Source organism: Loxodonta africana, chromosome X (assembly GCF_030014295.1).
Source record: "Loxodonta africana isolate mLoxAfr1 chromosome X, mLoxAfr1.hap2, whole genome shotgun sequence".
In the NCBI taxonomy this organism is placed as follows: domain Eukaryota; kingdom Metazoa; phylum Chordata; class Mammalia; order Proboscidea; family Elephantidae; genus Loxodonta; species Loxodonta africana.
Genome location: NC_087369.1, coordinates 42,298,147 through 42,320,024, shown reverse-complemented (window position 1 = coordinate 42,320,024; position 21,878 = coordinate 42,298,147). Strand labels below are relative to the sequence as shown.

Below are 21,878 nucleotides of genomic sequence, written 5' to 3'. Positions count from 1 at the left end.
TGTCCCTAAGGCCCAACTTCCCAATACTACAACAGTCTTGCAAGGAGCTTGGTACCAGGTAATCCAGAAGTAGGGGTATGAAAGGAAAAGGTAAGTGCTGGTAGAATATTTGAATATAAGGCACCAGCAACCCATAACTTTAATATCAGGAGAAACCGAGAAAAGTCTTAACAACCCAAGAGAATAATAGCAGCAAACAACAGCACAGTGCTTTGTCATCAGAACATTATGTATATTAAATCCATTAATCTTTACAATCTTATGAGTTAAGCATAGTACTATCATTATCTTCATTTTATAGATAAGGAATCTGATGTACAGTGGTTAAGTAATTTGCCCAAGGTCACAGTTGCTAAGTGGCAGAGCTGAGATTCAAAACCAGGGACTCTGGCTCAAGGATGGTATTACAGGATAGCATATTATTGATGAGAAGACGGGGGAAATTTCTTTCTTCAAATGGAGTGAAATCTATACAATTTAAACAAAAAATGAGCTTGAGCTTTCTGTGAACAGATGTAAATATGGATTTTAAAGATATTTGAAAGACATAAATAAAGCCTTTTGGCCATTAAAAAGGATGAGAGGAGAGATTACAAAGGGACAGGAGGAATCTTATGGAGGTGATACCCTTCTCATTATCTTGATTGTGATTTAAATTTTCATGGGTGTATACATAGTGAAAATATATCCACAATGTATTGAGTGGAGGAGAAAAATAAACAGTATGCATGATGTAACTTGCTAAATATGTATAAGAACAAAAACCAGTTGCCATCGAATCGATTCCAACTCTTGGTGACCCCATGTGTGTCAGAGTAGAACTGTGCTCCACAGGGATTTCAATGGCTGTGACCTTTCAGAAGTAGATCACCAGGCCTTTCTTCCAAGGCACCTCTGGGCGGATTCAAACCATCAACCTTTCATTTCAGCTAGTAGTCAAGTACTTAACTGTGCCACTCAGGGACTCCAAATACGGATAAACACAGAAAAACATACTATCTATGGAAAATGTTAGTTGTGATTTTTTTAGCCCACAGTAATATAAAGAGCTCTCAATCCCTAATTCTGTTGAAATATTTCTACAATGAGCAAGTGTGGTAACCAGATGGCCCCCAAAGATATCAACACCCTTGTGTAGTCCCTTCCCACACTGTATCAGGGAGTATCTGCACGACCAATAGAATACAACAGAAATGACAGTATGTCAATTCTAAAGTTAGGTCATAAAAGATATTGTGGCATCCCATTTTTCTCTTTCTCAGATCATTCACTCTGGGGAATACAGAGGTAGCTCTATAGGGAGGTCCACAGGGAGAACTAGGGTCTCCTGTCTACAGCTATATGAGTGAGCCATCTTGGAAGCAGATCCTACAGCCCCATTCAAGCCTTCAGATGACTGCAGGCTCCAGCTGCCATCTTGATTATAACATCATGTGAGATCCTGTGTGAGAACCCCTCAACTAAGCTGCCTCCTGGATTCCTATCTCTCAGAAAATGTATGAAATAATAAATGTTGTTTTAAGCTGCCAAGTTTAGGGATAATTTGTTATGCAGAATTAGCATAATACAGCACATAAAAATTTTAATAAAAATTTGTTAAAGTATAGCACATAAATGGAGTCCCTGGGTGGCACAAGTGGTTAAGTGCTTGAGTACTAGCCAAAAGGTTGGTGGTTTGAACCCACCCAAAGGCACCTTGGAAGACAGGCCTGGCGATCTGCTTCCAAAAGGTCACACACCTGAAAACCCTATGGAGTACAGTTCTACTCTGCACCCACGGGGTCATCATAAGTCCAAACTGACTGGGCGGCAACTAACAAAAACAACAATAGCACACTGTCTTAGTTATCTAGTACTGCTATAACAGAAATACCACAAGTAGATGGCTTTAACAGAGAGATTTATTTTCTCATAGTCTAGGAGGTTAGAAGTCTGAATTTAGGGTGCCATCTCCAGGGGAAGGTTTTCTGTGTCGGCTTTGGGGTAGGGTCCTTGTCATCAACTTTCCCCAGTCAAGGAGCTTCTCAGTGCAGGGACCCTGGGACCAAAGAACGCGCTATTCTCCTGGCTCTTGTTTCTTGGTGGTAGGAGATCCCCATGTCTCTCTGCTCCCTTCTCTCTTTTATATCTCAAAAGAGATTGATTTAGGGCACAACCTAATCTTGTAGATTTAGTCCTGCCTCATTAACATAACTTCCGTTAATCCTACCTCATTATCATAGAGGTAGGATTTACAACACATAGGAAAATCACATCGGATAACAAAATGGTAGACAATCACACAATACTGGGAATCATGGACTAGCCAAGTTGACACACATTTTTGGGGGGACACAATTCAATCCATGACAAATACATACAGAAAAGTGCACAAACCCTAAGTATATACTTTGCTGCCTTTTTACAAAGTAAGCACAGCCATACAACCAGCACCTAGATCAGGATACTGAATAGAACATCACCAGCACTCCAAAAGCTCCTTGTATGCCCCCTGTCCGGTCACTATCCCTCCCACCAGGGGTAACCACTAGCCTGATTTCTTACACCACAGATGAGTTTTGCATGTTTTTGAACTTCATATAAATGGACTCATACTGTCTTTTCTTTGGGATCTAGCTTCTTTCGCTCAACATCATGTTTGTGAGATTCATCCATATTGCTGCATGTAGTTGTAGTTCAGGAGCCCTGGTGGCACAGTGGTTAAGAGCTATGGCTGCTAACCAAAAGGTTGGCAGTTCATTCATTCTTACTACTGACTCCATTTTAGGTATATATTCCAATTCATTTATTCATTCCAATATTGATGGATATCCGGGTTGCTTCCAGTTTAGAGCTGTTATAAATTAGTGCTGTGAACATTCTTGTACGTGCCACTTGATGAACCTACACACACATTTCTGTTGGGTATATGCCTACAAGTGGAATTACTGAGTCATACCATACCGTGCTCATTGCCGTCGAGTCGATTCCAACTCATAGCAACCCCACAGGACAGAGTAGAACTGCCCCATAGGGTTTCAAGGAATGCCTGGTGGATTTGAACTGCCAAACTTTTGGTTAGCAGCCATAGCTCTTAACCACTATGCCAACTGGGTTTCTGAGTCACAGTGTGCCTATATTCACCTCTAGTCATTACTACCTTTCTGAAGTAGCTGTACCAAACTATATTCCCAGCAACAACATATCAGAGTTCCAGTAGTTTCACATTTTTGTAGATGCTTGGTATTCTATTCTTCATCTTTGATATTCTAGTGTGTATATAGTGAATTTTCCTGATGAGTGATGAAGGTGAACACCTATTGTATGTTTCTTGGCTATCTGGACATCTTTTGGGAAATGCCTGTTTCAAGTATTTTTCCCTTTTAAGCATGTATTATTTTTGAGATCAGGAAAAGGCCATGATAATTTTCTAATGGAATTTCTATGGTATTGTGAAAACAAGTACTTTTGAATTAGCAGAACGGGGTTATCAAAAAGAAAAAGGATAGAACTAATAGCAAGAAGATGGTTAGGTGCCTCTTCAAAATTTAGAAAACTTTTGAGAAGAGAAACAAGAAAAACAGTTAAGCAGCAGGAACTCTCAAAATAGGAATGAGACAAAAAAGCAGAGAACATTGTGAAGAAGATGCATGTGGGTGGGGTTTGCTTCTTTCTGGTGAGTGGGAAGTACAGCACACACAGGAGGTAGGTAGCTCAAGAATCATGTGCTAGTCATAGGCACTCTCAAGAAAGGCTTTTCTGAGGAAAAGAAGGGGCATAGATAGGTTTTAACCCTATTATACAAAGTATTATATAATTCAGAGATCAGTGCTAGTAGGATAAACAATAAATATCCTGCAAACGGAAAAATCTGTCACTTGTAAGCATGCTCCCATTATATCCTACTTCTCAGGAGAAGATATATATATATGCGCTGGGCTGGGTATATGCATATATACACACACACACATATATATATATATACATATATATATATATCATCCTTGAATAAGAAATAAATATATACTAGCCTTCCTTTAACCTCACAAGCCTACATTAGGCTTTTCTTTATTTATTTTATGAGTTACCAGAATGTGCTATGGCATTAGCTGATTATTTTTAGTTTACTGATTAAATTTTAATAAGACTCTTCAGATGGCAGAACAATCAGTTAAAGAAAGTTAATACTGCTGGACAAGATCAATGCATAATGGACACCATGTGTGAGTGAAATAAGCAATGTGGCTTTGATTTTATTATCTTAGGCATACCACAGCAAAGAGAGGATCTTAGCTCCAAATGTAACAAAAACTGATGATTTAAATGTGATCCTATACAAAATTCATGTGTTCCAATAAAGGCTTTTTAAATAAAGGAGGTTAGACATACTAAGGAAATCCTGGTGGCGTAGTGGTTAAGTGCTACGGCTGCTAACCAAAGGGTCGGCAGTTTGAATCCACCAGGTGCTCCTTGGAAACTCTATGGGCCAGTTCTACACTGTCCTATAGGGTCGCTATGAGTTGGGTTAGATATACTAAGTAAGTTCAAGAGCCCAACACTGACCATTCAGCCAGAAAGAAAAAAAAGTTTTCACATTTTTACTTCCCTCATTGTCCTATTGTAGATGTATGTAAAAAAAAAAAAATAGCATTGAGAAATCATCACAAATAGTATGTGCGACAAATCCGACATGCCCCTGAGGCTTTAGAAAGTAAGAGCTCTTTCTGTGCCATGCAATACTGTCACATCATTATCTAATAAAGCATGTCACTACAGTGAATATGTCCATGGGTATTATATTAAAGCCACTGGGGCAACCAAAATTTAATGGCCTAATTAAAACACTAACTTCAATTCTAAAGAATGTATATTTTGCAGGATGAAGCTCTTAAACAAGATTTACCACATATCAATAAAAACCTTCTGAGTAGAGGTACATTCCTGTGATGCGATGGATCGCTTTTGTGTGGCCTTTTTTTTTCTTGCCATGGTCTTGTAACTCCCACCTAGGTGATTGGGTGGGGCTGTGCAGATAGGGTAATTGTGGCCCTCCAAAGGGACTGGTCAGTTTTGCCATTCCACTGGGCTTGAAATGAGCCATCCTAGAGGTGAGAAAGAGAGGATCCACCACCACCACGAAGGAAGGAGAGCCAGAGAAGCGGTGGCAGAGAGACAGCAGCAGGAGAGACCGGCAGGAGACAACACAATGGGCTTCAGGGTCCACAGAGCAAGAAAGCGGAGTGCCTTTGGGCCAAGGCTTACTGGCAGAGCGGGCTACCTCTGGGCACTTATCCACAAAGCTAAAAGAGCTTTGTAACACTTGCCTGAGCAGGGCAGAGGCCAAGGACCAGAGAGAGGCATGCCTACTGGCACGGCTGGGAAGAGGATGTCCTGATAGAAGAACTTCATCCTGTGCGTTCCTGATCCTGAACTGTAACCTGTTACTCTTCCATAATAAACCTCATAATCATTGAGTATTGTCTGTGCGGTTCTGTATGGGCATTGCAATGAATTACCAAACCCAGCAGAAAAGTAGAGAGCACGTGGGAGAGACGGTTGGTGTTAGGATTGGTAAAGATGGTGGAAAGAGGAGGCATGTCTGACCTCCACCTCACAGAAGTCAGCCTTGGGCTGTTGATCTTGGTTCTCCTTTCCCTTTGTGAAGTTAGAGGTCAGACAACGCCCCCGCGCAATTTTTACAATTCCTATAAGTATCAGGAAACCCCTGGTGGTGTAGTGGTTAAGAGCTACAGACGCTAACCAAAACGTCGGCAGTTTGAATCCACCAGCCTCTCCTTAGAAACCCTAGGGGGCAGTTCTACTCTGTCCTGTAGGGTCGCTATGAGTCAGAATTGACTCGACGGCAGAGGGTTTTTTGGTTTATAATTCACATTTGGTTTATTATTAACATTTGGCTTATTAACATTTTTTTAAAGGAAATTTGTCTGAAGAACAATATTAAGTGGTTAATACTATACAAGTATAAGAATTACGTTCTATAAATGCACAAGTCTGGGTTTGTTTATAAGGTGAAATAAAAAGGCCTATGCAAAAATGCCTCTTTACTTTGCAAATACTTTCTTCTATAAAATGAGCCTAGACAAAATTACACAGAGGGATTTCTAGGAGCAGCCAGACATTACACTGATGCTGTTGGGCAACACTGACCACATGGGTAAAGAAAATTTAAAGATGACGGGAAATGCTAGGCTTGATTTGTTTGTCTGTTGCTCTTGTTTTGCAACTATTCTGCTCAATCTAATTGAACTGGAAAGCTATGAATTTTCAGACAAAAGGCAGAAGTGAAATGAAACCAACGTCCTGCAGAGTCCACAAACTAGATAATGAGCTTAATCACATTTGACTAGAAATCACCAATTCCCAAAAGGAGATTTAATTTCATAATCAGGCCCTATTTTGTTTAATGCTGGCAGAGATTATGCATATCTTGTATATTGTGGTGTATTATGTATATCTCGTACTCATCACTATACTTGACAGATACTCTCATAAAAAAACAAACAAAAAAAAAACATTGCTGTAAAGTAAATTCTAACTCATAGCAACCCTATAGGACAGAGTAGAACTGCCCCATAGGGATTCCAAGGCCGTAATCTTTACGGAGGAGCCCTGGAGGCTCAGTGATTAAGAGCTCGGCTCCTGACCAAATATAAGATCAGCAGTTTGAATTCACCAGCCACTCTTTGGAAACCCTATGGGGCAGTTCTACCCTGTCCTATAGAGTCACTATATGTCAGAATTGACTGGACTGCAAAGGTTTTTTTTTTTTTTTTTTGATCTTTACAGAAGCAGACTGCCCCATCTTTCTCCCACGGACTGGCTGGTGGGATTGAACCATTGACCTTTCCGTTAGTAGCCAAACACTTAACCACTGCACCACAGGGGCTCCTCCTGACAGATACTAAGCATGCAAATATCTATTGAACAAAAAATACATATTTCAGTAAGCTGAATTCATATGATATTCCGTTTTGTGTCTTACTTTTTTTATCCATACACTGTAAAAATTTTCCCATGAGATTAAACATTTCATAAACATGATTTTTAGTGGCTACATTATATTCATGTATCATAATTTAACCATTCCCTAAATGTTCTACCATTAGGAAATAAACTGTGTTACATCCATACAACTAAATGATCTGCAGCCAATAAGAATTTATCGTATTGTTGCTGTGATATATATATTCTCGTTTCTGATTATTTCCTTGAAATAGATGAATGAGAGAACCTGGATTTAAACATCTGGTGATGGAGTTATTTTATTCTTTGCAACAAGCAAGCATATATTACTGGGAAAGTTAAAGAGGGGGTTATCAGTTCTTCATGCATGTGTAAATTAATTTAATCCATTTGCTTTTTAAAACCCATCTGAAACAGATAACAAAAATGGAAATTTTATTATGGTGAAATGGAGACTGTAAGTCAATGTAAACCAAAAAACCAAAAAATCCCAAACCACTGCAGTCGAGTCAATGCTGACTCATTGCAAGCCTATAGGACAGAGTAGAACTGTCCCACAGGGTTTCCAAGGAGCGCCTGGTGGATTTGAACTGCTGACCTTTTGGTTAGCAGCCAAACTCTTAACCATTATACCAGCAGGGTGTCAACAGAAGACAGAGTTAAATCACATTAAGTGGATGTGAGGGAAAGTGACACTGGCCAGGGAATAGGCACTGGGCTAGTCCTTACTTCTGTTAATCAGTTGTGATGCCTTTCTATTTCCTCTCCTAATAAAGGCTTCCTGGTGAAACATACTGAGACTGGGAAAGCTGGATAGGAAAGGGCCAAGAAATAACTGAATAACTTGTACACATCTTGAGGTATCCACTGGAGGGATTATTTCATGCATATGATCAGTTGTTGCTTTACCTCTCATACTATTATATCCAGAATTTCAATTCTTACTTACTTTTGAATATCACCTCATTTGGTACCCTAGATCATCATCAAATCATGATAATAAACAAAAAAGATGAAATGAGTACCAATTCAGCCCATTAAATTTAACATTTCAACATCAAATTCATCTTGTTTACTCAGACCCTACCCAGTTCTGAAAAGAATTAAAGATAATTTATATAAAATTCATGTAATAAAAAAGGTAAAAGAATTTAAAAGCATTTGGAGAAAATGTAATAAAAATAAGACAAAGACATGATTCAGGTTTGAATACAAAAAAACTTGCCAAAAAGTTCTGCATCTTTGTTAAAGGACAAAATAAACACAATTAATCACATGAGCCTAGCCTCCCTAAGATAAAAAACAAACCAGTTACCCAGAAGCCTCATTACTTCTGATTTTGAGATTAAAGGGAAAAATTGGTCCAACCGTCCTTGAAAGAACAACACTGAAATGTCTTCAACATCCATATAGGAAATACAACACATTTTATAACACAATTTCTTACTACTTCTTCTTTGTAAGTAGGCCAATGACAAAATACCACAGAAGCAATGTATTCTAATTTGATTTGTACAGTATATTTAGCTGAGTTGGTAACAGTACACAATGGCCCACTCAAATGGCTTCTTAAAACTGGTTAGTCACAGTCAAAAACACCGGGCCCGGTGGAAAGACCATGCCAAGGGAGACTATCGCACCTGATGATCTCAGCCAATGTCCTAATGGCCACTCTATAAACAAAATCTATAAAAATCTGACTCACTCTCCTGGCACTTCTCCAACAAAGAGCAGCAGTTCTGAAATACTGATAAGCAAGTCCATGGGCCAACAAAATTCAGAAATCATTCAGTTGTCCCTATTCTCAAAAACCATGGTGGGAAAGGGAGAAGGACTACAGTTAATTGTGGGTAGCCTTGGGTCCCTAAGAATTACTGCTGCTTCAAAGCATACCGTAGAAAGCTTGCCAAGGTTTACCAAATCAGTAGAACCCTGGGACCAACTGAACAAAACAAAAAAGGATGCTCACAGTGATATCCAAACCAAAAACCAAACCCGCTGCTGTCAAGTCGATTTTGACTTATAGCAACCCTATAGGACAGAGCAGAACTGCCCCATATGGTTCCCAAGGAGCACCTGATGGATTCCAAATGCCAACCATAGTACTTAACCAGTACACCACCAGGGTTTCCTACAGTGATACAGGAATGGCTAAAAAGTAACCGCCAAACCTTAAGTCCTACTGTCTGAAGACAATGTGGTAAAGGTTCTGTTACTGGGTTGAGAAACATTTTTCTGAACTACTGCCACTTCAGTACTCCACTTTCAGGTGGGTTCACATCTCCCTAGAAATCCTTTCTTTTCCCCATTTTCACACCTTTTCTTCAGGCTTGAGGTGAGCGAGGGTACAGAGGGATTTATGTCTAAAGATTTTTTATTTTTTCTCCCCTGGCTCTGCAACAAGAAAATATTTATATCCTTTCACTTGACTGGCACATGAAGAAACCTATAAGTTCAGTAAGGAGAATAACAATATCTGTTTATAGATGAGAAAATAATCTGTATCCAAACACCTTGTGGGACGGAGTTACTGGGCTTGAGAGCTAAGAACCATAGTCTTGGGGGACATCTAGGTCAACTAGCATAACATAGTTCATAAAGATAATGTTCTACATCCTAGTTTGGCGAGTATCGTCTGGAGTTTTAAAAGCTTACGAGCAGCCACCTAAGATACAGCTATCAATCTATTCCCATCTGAAGCAAAGGAGAATGAAAAAAACCAAAGACTCAAGGAAGCAATTAGTCCACAGGACTAATGGCCCACATGAACCACAGTCTCCTCTAGCCTGAGACCAGAAGAACTAGATAGTGCCTGGCTACCAATACTGATTGTTCTGATTAGGGACACATTAGAAGGTCCTGGTTAGAATGGGAGAAAAATGTAGAACAAAACAAATTCATAAAAAAGACCAGACCTACTGTACCGGTAGATACTGGAGGAACACCTGAGACTATGGCCCTAAGACACCCTTTTAACCTGGAACTGAGGCCACTCCCGGAGTTTGCCTTTCAGCCAAATAATTGACTGGCGTAAAAAATAAACAATAACACCCATGAGGAATGTGTTCCTTTAAACAATTAACTATAGGAGACCAAACAGTCAACATTTACCCAAAAGCAAAGATGAGAAGTCAAGGAAGGGCAGGGAAACTGGAGGGGTGGAAACAGAGAAGGCAGGTTGGCAATGGGGAGAGTGCTGGCATATTGTAATAGGTTAGCGACCAATGTCACGGAACAATTTGTGTATGATTTGTTGAATGGGAAACTGAGTTGCTGTGTAAACTTTCACCTAAAACACAATGTTTTTTAAAAATTTCTCTTTTGCTCACCAGTTTTCACATGTTGGTGTATTACTTTTCTCCCCCAGATTGCAAACTGTTTGAGGGCAGAGATCATGACTTGGTTTTGCTGTATTGATCTAGCACCTGGCTAGCACAGAGAAGATGCTCGGTACCTGATGGATAAGACATGAGTCCCCTGAACTGCCTAAACAAACCAACTGCCTATTTCACTACCTTTCTTTTACTCTAAGCTCAACCAACCTTTTAATTTTCCAATTTCCCCTTTACCTTTCTTTTCCTATTTTAACTGTCCATAACACAAAACCAAATCATATGTTTTGACACTGGATTAAATACAGATTCTTCCATGACACGTAGAGGTAATGCTTCCTATTCACAAAACTGATGTATACCTAAGGCAGACAACTTGGAAAATGTATCAATTTTAACGGCTGCTTCACAGTCTATTATATGAATATTTATCATTTATTTAACCAGTCCTCTACTGGTGTTCATTTAGGATAGCTCCATTTGTTTACTATAAATACTGCTGAAAAACATATTTGTATCTTTACTATAAATACTGCTGAAAATCATGCGTGTACATACCTGTTTTTAGCACATTTCTTATTGCCTTCATAGAATAAATTCTAAGGTAATTGGTACATATTACCAATTTGCCCTTCAGAAAATTTGTAACAATTTCACTTTCACCCTCAGTGTACAAGAAAAGAGTGCTTGTTTACAGAGTGCTTACCTCAGGTTGGCAGTAGGGGTATTGGCAGTGAAGGAAGAAAAAGAGAGCCATTTGAGGGAGGGTTATGTCGGAAACCCTGGTGGTGTAGTAGTTAAGTACTACGGCTGCTAACCAAGAGGTCGGCAGTTTGAATCTGCCAGGTGCTGCTTGGAAACTCTGTGGGGCAGTTCTCTCTGTCCCATAGGGTCGCTATGAGTCGGAATCGACTCGATGGCAGTGGATTTGGTTTTTTGGTATGTCTTAAAAAAAAAAAAAGATCTGAAGTAAAATAGTGAACATAGAAGTTATTATATTAGCTTCTCTACTTTTTGGTATGGTTGATCTTTTAAAATAAAAAAAAACTGTTTTAAGACTGTCTATTCCCCACATTTGTCAACAAGTATCAACATTTTGTTTTTCAACTCTGTGAAACCAATAAGTTAAAAATGGCATCACATTACTATAGTTTACAATTCCTTGATCACCAGTCAAGTTGAATATATAACATAAATGTACTTACGAGTTAGCTGTATTTCTTCTTTTATGAACTTATAGCTTTTGGTTAAAATTTTGTCCTCTCTGACCTTATGTTAGCCCAAGATTGGAACCATTCCCAAAGCTAACTCTTCAGACAGGGATTGGGCTAGACTATAAGACAGAAAATGATACTGGTAAGGAGTGTGCTTCTTGGCTCAAGTAGGTACATGAGAGAGACTACATGGGCAGCTCCTGTCTGGAGGGGATATGAGAAGGCAGAGGGGCATAGAAGCTGGCTAAATGGACATGGGGAATACAGGGTGGAGAGGAGTGTGCTGTCTCATTAGGGGAAGAGCAACTAGGAGTATACAGCAGGGTGTATATAAATTTTTGTATGAGAGACTGACTTGATCCATAAACTTTCACTTAAAGCACAATAAAAATTAAATTTTTTTTTGTCCTCGCTGTTCTTTGTGGGTGCATGCACTCTCATTAATTTTAAAGGCATGCAAGTAGAAAATTTTCTTACAAAAAAATAAAACTTGCACCCCAAACAACTGCCCTTTAAGTAGGATCTTTATACATGTAGCCCTTATTTGATCTGTTCCTCCTTACACACATGCCTTCAAAGAAAAAAAAATGCCCAAAATTAAACTGGACATAAATTTCCTAGAAACAATTCAAAAATAGAGACGCCTTCAGAAAGCTTATTCCTTTACTAGAACAATTGAATGGAAGGCCTGTAGAGGAAACTTGGTCTCTGAGGAAAGGAATTTGTCTAATAGTTGTCACTGTATGGTTTTCGTGTTGCTTTGTTAAGTACGGACAAGAGAATTTACAGATGAAAACAAAGGTGCTTTATTTGGATAAAGAAAGAGATTTAAACTCCACAAATTTCTAGAGAACACAGTGAAAGATACATGTAAACTCATAAATCACAAAAAAAGAAGGCCCTAAGGAAGCAATGGGGAATAAGAGAAGGGTCAGCAGCAAAGGTTAGAGGGTCCTAAGGGTTCTCAGCTGCCCTCATCCTTGTTCCAACCAGCTTCAATAAGAGAATATCTCATTGATACCCAGAGACTCTATGTTCATACAGAAATTAAAGAAACTCAAACTCCAAACAAGGGGACCTATCAAGTGCTGCAGCCCCTCCCTTTATCAAATTCAATTCACAGAAGGAAGAATGACTTGAAAGCTAAAGGGCACCCAGAATCACAGAATTCTGGGAAGCAGACAGATTATTTAAGGAGTCCATCACTTACAGAGTTAAATGGTTCCCATGCTGCTGGGGCCAAGTTCTTGGAATCACATTGTCTTGTACTACTGCTTATGTACACTGCTGACCATATCCTTCAACTTGAGAATGGCCAAAGTAAGTTTAATTGAAACCATGATCCAGACCACACTTTTGAAATAGATTTTGAAAACGGATTTTGTCCTTGAGATTTAAGATGGTGACCTGACCGTTAAAATATGTTCAATGTGTGGCATAATTGATGTGACATCTACCAGGACATTTTTGAAGGAGATCCCAATCATGAATATGACATTGTAGACTACCCACACAAATATCATCCACAATGCTATTGCCCTCTGCCTTTCTCTAGTAGAAGGGCTGGAAAAATTCTCAGACTCCCTGGCAACTAAAGATGGCCACACGATACAGTTCTGGCCAATGTGATGTAAGAGGAAAGACTTTTTCTCAAGACATACTTCTGGCAAACCCTTCTGCCATTTGTCCTCTTTCTTCCTGCTGAAATTTACATGTGTGGTATGAAATATAGCCATTGTACAATCATGAGGATGAGAACCACATACAAAGCATGCTGGACGGAAAAGATAGAAAGGTAGGCTCCTTCAAGCTGCCCACCCCTGAATTGCCTACCTCCAATGAAATAACTACACTCTTATTAATTGCATTTCCTGCTACTTACAGCCAAATAATTACTACTGACAACCAGGAATAGACACATGAATAATAATTGAGCTCTACACCATGGTAGAAAGAGGCAGACAGATATTAAAAATGTAATATATGCATTACAGATGCTATAAAACAAGTAGAGGATGTATTAAGGGAAGAGTGGTCAGGTCAATTGTTCTCAGAAAGGATAAAAAGGCTTCACAGACAAGATAACACTTAAGAGTCTTAAAATATGAAGATATGGTTGCCAGGAGCAGAAGGAAAAGAACAGCCTCAATTTAAATACTGTATGATATCCTCTCCTTCCTGGTTCATTTGACTCCTTTATTAATTATCCACTATTAATGATAGCTTAATTCTGCACCTCTTTATAAACTCATCTCTATCAGCCCAGCCAAGAAATAATCTCTCTGTCCCCTGAATTTCTATAGCATTCAAATCTGTAGTACTAATTTATCAAATATTTCTCGTTTGCTCACCAGTTTTCAAACACTGCATGTATTACTTTCTCCCCCAGACTGCAAACTGTTTGAGGACAGAGGTTATGGCTTGGTCTTGCTGTACTGATCCAGTACCTGGCTAGCACAGAGAAAATGCTCAACACTGCTACCTCTATTCCCCATGCTAAAAAAAAAGTAAGCAAGCCTAGAATACTGCAATATATTCCTCATTCTTTCAACAAAAATTAATAAGGACCCACCACAGCCAAGATTACTAAAAGAGACATAAACCCTGGCCCTCATGCTGCTTAGAGTTAAATGGCTATCTCAATAAACCAAGTAAAAAAAAAAAAGTAGTCACACACAATTCACTGGCTGCACAATCATGTCCCATATGCATAATCATAACCCTGTTTCTGGCCTATAAGAAGTCTCACCTTTCAAGTCCTCTAAACTAAAACCTACTCTTGTTCCTTAACATCTAGGAATCATTTCACTCCTAGAGTAACAGTAAGGGCATCATGTTGTCATTTGTGATCATCTAAAATCTCAGTGTAATTACGAACCTGGCAAAGATCCCAGGAGATCAAATCAGTCTATTTTGTAACTCACAGCTTCAAAGCCTCTGGAGACAACCAGGATCCAAGTACTTAAGAAAATTACCTCACCATCTATTCACCTCCCTAGAAATGCTTCTGAAATGTCGAAGTGCAGCTTTAGCTACCAGAGAAAGGCAATCTTAGGGAAGGCACTCCTCTCACATACCAATTTAGTTACTAATTTAAGGAGAAAATTCTCTTTGACCAAGCATTTCATTATAGGAGTCTAATATTACGTGCTGCTCATTCTAAAGCAGACTTTCTCTCTGTCTTTCTTACCACACAGACATTGTTAGACATGAGGAAAATCCCTTGAAAATACAGCTCCTGACCTCCCATTCAACTCAAGCATTCATCTACCTCAGAGACGTGAGATTAAGACAAAGAGTAGTAATTAATGTGGTCTGGTACAGAATCAACAGGAATGCAACTGGGCTCACAGAAGAATCAAACAAAAAGCCATTAAATTCCAAGTCTCAGAATCATCTGTAAAAAAAAAAAAATACTGAATCTTGCTGGCAACATGCAAGAATATCCATAGAAACATTCTTCAGCCTTACAATCTTGTTATTCTGGTCTAAATGTGTTTTGCACATTTTCAGTGCTCACTCATGCAATGAAAGCCTCAAAGCAGCTTGGGGGCACTGGATTTCAACCCAGGTTACCTGCGGGAGTAAGAGGACACATACAGGGGGATCCATAGCCACTGGTCACCAGAGCCAAAAGGAAGATGACTACTACAGCCCCTTAATGTATCTGGAAATTTCAAACTTTCCTTTGGTTCCCCATTCTGCCTACAGCATTGAATAACTGGAGACCTAGGGCAGAGAACTGACGGGCTTCCTAAATTATGATGTTAAATGCTTGGATTACTCTCAGGAAACATGTTGTTCCATACGACATCTTGTTTACAATAATCACACTGACAAGTTAATGCCAAATCTCTAATTTTAGTGATAGACCAATGTGACTGCTTTAATCTCATTCTCATTCAAGCTCACCTACAATACAGGCTGTAATTCATAATAACAATATCGAGACATCACATAATCTCTTATAGGTGAATTAACAAGAGTGAAATGCATCAAAAGATACATATAAAGTGCTACAAGTTGTATTTTGATACATTTTATACTTTGTGCTATACAGCCATATTCCTCCAGAACACTTCAATCCCAATATTAGAGTAACTTAACTTCCTTGCTATCCTATACATTTAATTCCTTGACATTATTGTTGTTGTTATGTGCCATCCAGCTGATTTTGATTCACAGCAACCCTGCAGGACAGAGCATAACTTCCCTATAGGATTTTCTAGGCTGTAATCTTTACAGGGCAGATTGCCAGGTCTTTTCTCCAGCAGACATGCTCGGTGGGTTCAAAATTTGGTTATCAGCCAAGCACTTAACCATTGCACTACCAGGGCGCCTTAATTCCTAGATAGATTCTATAAACCTGCTATTTTCTATAAGTATTTCAAAGGTGTTCATGTTAGTCATCTTACTTACTTTGGCTGTAACTACAAAATGAACCGTATTTAATTACATAGTTCATTATTCCCCATGGCCTTTCAAAAAATGAGTTTGACAGAAGTAGGAAACAACCATTACAGGGATTTCTCCCTAAATAAATCATTTATATAACACTATATAACAAATTTATCATGGACAAGTTAATCTTTTATTTAAAACAGCTCAAAATTTATTGACTGCAAAGTACAAAAAGACAAATAGGCACATATTTTTGTTTAATCATCTTATTTCGAAGATAATAAAAATATTCACAGTTAATTTATTAATGATTATTATTATTGCCAATCTCATACAATTAATGGATTCAAATAAGTTACTGAATACCTAGCTTTATGATAGGCATTGTACTAAGCAAAGTAGAATCCAGCATTTGATTCAAAACAGCCATAAAAAAAAAAACCTGTTGCTCTCAACTTGATTCTGACCCATGACGACCCTATGTGTTACAGAGTAGAACTGTTCCACAGAGTTTTCTTGGCTATAATCTTTACAGAAGCAGATCGCCAGGCTTTGCTTCCTCGGTGCTACTGGGTGGGTTCCAATTGCCAACCTTTAGGTTAGTAGTTGAGTACAAACTGTTTGCGTCACCCAAGGACCTTTAAAACATCCGTAAACAGGTTTTTTAAAAAATCTGCAGGTTCTGTGAAGTTATTCTATTTTCAATAAAACTTAGGGAGGTGGGATCATATATGTTGCTCACATTTCCCAAATGATTCTGCTCATCTCCAAAACGCCTCCCTCCCCCATTCCCTTTGTACAGAGAACAAGAGGCTAGGACAGGATAAGAGTCTCCCTTTATCAATTACCAACTTTCACTGAAAGATCCGCAGCTCCTAGTTTCTAAGAGGCTATTCAGTAAAGCAGATTTTTTCCCCCTCAAGAAAATATTCAAAACTTAAAATTGTTTGTCTCTGGGTATGATGAACTAAGGACTATAAGACCCTCTCACTTCCCTTACACACGTGCATGTGCTCACGTGTGCACACGCGCACACACACACAGAAAACAACTACAAAATCTGGATGTAATAGGAAGAGAAATGAACTTAAGGTACTAGAGAGTGAACAAAAGCACATAGAATCTGACAGGGAATCCATGACTGTTAGAAGGAGGGGAGACAGGGAGCTATACAAATAAGTTTTCATCACCACGGCTTTTAGCCTGGGGCTAAATAACAACACTGGTGGTATACTGGAGCTGGTGGTGGAGGGACACACATGGGAGAAAAAAAAAAGCCTCATCTTCCCAGCCTGGGGAAGCATCAAGGTGAAGCTGGGAAAACACTGAGGGGAGTGGAGAAATCCCAGAAGGAAGAGAGCCAGAAAAGAAATCTTCAAACTCTGCCTACCCACATCTCTGACAACCCTGAACCATGCTCACACGGTACAGATGCAATGAAAATGAAGAAATTCTGAACTGCGACTGGAGCTGCCAACCTGAAGGTATTGATGACTGAAGAGACAGATACAGAGGGGAAATGATGTATCTTTTAGTCTGGGGCTAAGTGCAGTATAAAGGTGAAGAGCAGAAATAGGCACATGAGAAAAATCCAGTCTTTCAGGCCTAGAGAACCAGATAAAATGAATCCAAGAAACCATGAGCATTGAAGAGAAAGAGCCAAAGAGATCCCTAAACTCTGTCTGCCCAAATACCTGACTAAACCGTGAATCATGCTTGTATAGAACAGACTCTTAGCAACCCATCCCAAAACAAAAGATTTTAAGAGACAAGAGCTCCTGCATAAGAAACAGAACTAGTTGTTCAAGCCCAGCCAAGAAAACTAACCACTAAAACAAAGGAAACAATACTTAGCGGAGAAAAATAACATACTCCAGAATGTCAACTTAACATTCATAATATACAAGATTGGATCGTGTCTTGAGCAAACCTCTTTTGAGACATAAAAGAAAGAAGCAAACAGAGAGATGTGGGGACCCCATACCACCAAGAAAGAAGTGCCAGGAGCAGGATGAGTACTTTGGACGTGAGGTTCCTGCACGGAGAAGCTCCTAGACCAAGGGACGATTGATGACAAGGATCTTCCTCCAGAACCAGTAGAGACAGAAAGCCTTCCCTTAGATCTGGCACTCCAAATTTGGACTTCTAGCCTCCCAGAGTGTGAGACAATAAATTTCTCTTTGTTAAAACTATCTACTTGTGGTATGTCTGTTATAGCAGCACTAGATAACTAAGATACTACCCAAAGCAATCTATAGATTTAACGTAATCCTGGTCAAAATCCCAAATGCCTTCTTTACAGAAATGGAAAAATCAACCCTCAACTTTATATGGAATGGCAAGAGGCCCCAAATTGCTAAAGCAATGTTTAAAGAGAAGAACAAAGTAGGAGGATTCACACTTCCTGATTTTAAAACATACTAAACAGCTACAGTGATCTAAACAGCCTGGTACTGGTATAACAACAGACACATGGGCAAATGGAATAGAATTAAGAGTCTGGAAATAAAACCACATGTTTGGTCAACTACTTTTTGACAAGGGTGCTAAGTCCATTCAATCAGGAAAGAAGTCTCTTCAATAAATGGTGCTGGAAAATTAGATTTCCACAGGCAGAAAAATGAAACAGGATCCAGGCCTCACACCATACACAAAAACAAATTTAAAATGGATTAAGGGCCTAAATGTGCAAACTAAAATCATAAAATTCTTAGAACAAGCAGGGGCAATGCTATCAGGCCTAGCTTTCAACAATGGATTATCTAATATAATAACAAAAGCACAAACAGCAAAAGACAAAATAAATAAATGGAAACTCATAAAAATTAAAAACTTTTGTTCATCGAAAGACTTTACAAAGAAAGTGAAAAGAGGAGCTACTGGCTAGGAGAATACCTTCAGAAACCATATGTCTGACAAGTATCTAATAACCAATATATATATAAAACTTTGACAACAACAAAAAGACAAATAACCACCCAATCATAAAATGGGCAAAGGACTTGAATAGACACTTCACTAAAGAGCACATTCAAATGGCCACCAAAACACATGAAAAGATGCTCGACATCATTAGCCATCAGAAATATCTAAATCAAAATCACAATGCAATACCATTTCACTCTCACTAGGATGGCTAAGATAAAAACAAACAGAAAATAACAAATGTTGGTGAGGATGTGGCAAAATTGGAACCCTTATTCATTGCTGGTGGGAATGCAAAATAGTAAAGCCCTTGTGGAAAACTGTGTGGTGGTTCCTCACAAACCTAAAAATAGAACTACCATAAAAAAAACCCAAAACCCATTGCCACTGAGTCAATTCCAACTCATCACAATGACCCTATAGGACAGAGTAGAGCTGCCTCATAGGGTTTCTGAGGAGCAGCTGGTGGATTTGAACTGCTGACCTTTTGGTTAGCAGCCAAGCTCTTAACTACTGTGTCACCAGAACTACCAAATGACCCAGCAATTCCACTACTAGGTATATACCCAAACACTTGAAAGCTGACACTCAAAAAGAGACTTGTACACCAATGTTCATTGCAGCACTATTCCCAATAGCCAAAAGGTGGAAACAACCTAAATGCCCATGAATAAATGAATGGGTAAACAAAATGTGGCACATACATACAATGGAATACTACTCAGCCAGTAGGAGAAATGAAGTCTTGATATGTGCCATAGTATGGATGGAGCTTGAAGACATTATGCTGAGTGAAAATAAGCCAATCACAAAAGGACAAATGTTGTATGACCTCACTTACATAGAAAGACAAGAAAAGGCAAATGTATAGACAACAGGAGGAAGGGGGAAAAGGTGAGTTAATGGTGATGGAAAAATCACATTGACTAAGGGTAGGGTTGCACAGCCAATTACTGTAATTGCTGTCGATAAGTTGTATACCTATAAAAAATTGCATTGGTAAAAATTCTGTGACAGATTTACAACGACAAAAAAAAAAGAGTAGCTGCTGAGGCTGCTTATGTACAACCAAAAACCTGCTGGGATTTGGTTCCTTGGTTTGGAGGTTTAAGGTCATGGTTTCATGGGGCATCCCAGTTAACTGGCCTAACAAAGTGTTTTTTAGAGCTTCTGTTCTACCTCCTAGTTCACTGCATATTGCCTGGGGTCTCAAAAGCTTGCAAGTGTCCATCCAAGGCACTACAATTGGTCTCTATTCACTTGGAGCAACAAAGAATAAAAGTCAGGAGTAGGAGCAGGACATGGAATGTGTGGCTAATTGCCTCCATGAACAACTGCCCCTTTTGCTTAAGACCAAGAGAACTAGATGATACTCGGCTACCATTACTGAACATTTTCATCAAAGATTCTATAGAAGAATCCTGATCAAAAGACGGAAAATACAGAATGGAATTTCCAATTCTCATGGACTCTAGACTTTGTGGAGCCATGGAGGGTGGCTAAACCCTAAAACCATTGCCCTGAGATAATCTCTAATCTTTAAACCAAAAATATCCCCTGAAGTCATCTTAAAACCAAATAATAGTTTAGCTTAACTAGTAAAAAAGGTCTGCCTTGAACATTGTGCTCTTTTAAGAACTATCTATATGGGATCATATTGACAACAGCAACTCAAAATATTAGATAGAAACCTTGGGGCTGTGAGTTTATGTTAATGGGGGAGAAACAACTCAGAAAAGGAGGGTGAAAATGGCTGTACAACTCAAAGAATGTAATCAATGTCACTAAATTGTACATGTAGAAATCGTTGAACTGGTGTATGTTTTGCTGTATATATTCTCAACAACGAAAGAAATAAAATTAGAAGATAAAAAAAAGAACTCATGTGACAATCAGAATAGAATAAAAATGTTGACACATTATGAAAAATGTTATCAATTCACTGAATAATCTGTACAGAAATTGTTAAGTGGGACCATAATTTGCTGTGTAAACTCTCACTGAAAACACAAGAAAATATTATTAAAAAACAAACATGCTTTTTAACTAGTCGCAAAATACAGGGACATGTGTGGAATAGCTCTGCCTGGGGAAGACCATTTGAGTGCCAGGGTTTATGGTTTTTATGGAGGGTTGGTCATGTAGGCATATTCTTCTATGTAACCAGCCATGGTAACTGAAACTTAGAACTCCAGCAATCCAGGTACACATCATTAATCTTGATGTTTGTATAAGCAATTCACAAGCAGGCCAATGCTCTGTGTTTACGAAACAAAATCAACCATTAACATTAAGGACCTTCAGAAATCAGGCAATATGCAGAACAAGCCAAGGAACACACAGATAAAGCAGCTGAAGAAATCAAAAAGGTTATTTAGGAGCATAGTGAAAAATTTAATAAGCTGGAAAAATCCATAGAGACAGCAGTCAGAAATTCAGAAGATTAACAATAAAATTACAGAATTAGACAACTCAATAGAAAATCAGAGGAGCAGAATTTAGCAAGTGGAAGGCAGAATTTCTGAACTTGAAGATAAAGCACTTGGCACCAATACATTTGAAGAAAAATCAGATAAAAGAATTAAAAAAAATGAAGAAACCTTAAGAATCATGTGGGATTCTATCAAGAGAAATAACCTACGAGTGATTGGAGTTCTAGAACAGGGAGGGATAACAGAAAATACAGAGAGAATTGTTGAAGATTTGTTGGCAGAAAACTTCCCTGGTATTGTGAAAGATGAGAAGATATCTATCCAAGATGCTCATCGAACTCCACATAAGGTAGATTTTAAAAGAAAGTTACCAAGACCTATTATAATCAAACTTGCCAAAACCAAAGATAAAGAGAGAATTTTAAGAGCAGCTAGGGGTAAGCAAAAAGTCACCTACAAAGGAGAGCTAATAAGAATAAGCTCAGACTACTCGGCAGAAACCATGCAGGCAAGAAGGCAATGGGATGACTTATATAAAAAATAGAAGGGAAAAAAATTGCCAGTTAAGAATCGTATATCCAGCAAAACTGTCTCTCAAATGGGAAGGAGAA

General features: G+C 38.7%; 1 protein-coding gene across 1 annotated transcript in view; it reads right to left on the bottom strand.

The window, feature by feature from the left end:
- PRRG1 (proline rich and Gla domain 1) overlaps window positions 1-21,878 on the bottom strand; it is a 151,211-nt gene that overhangs the window by 117,434 nt on the left and 11,899 nt on the right. The window lies entirely within an intron of this gene.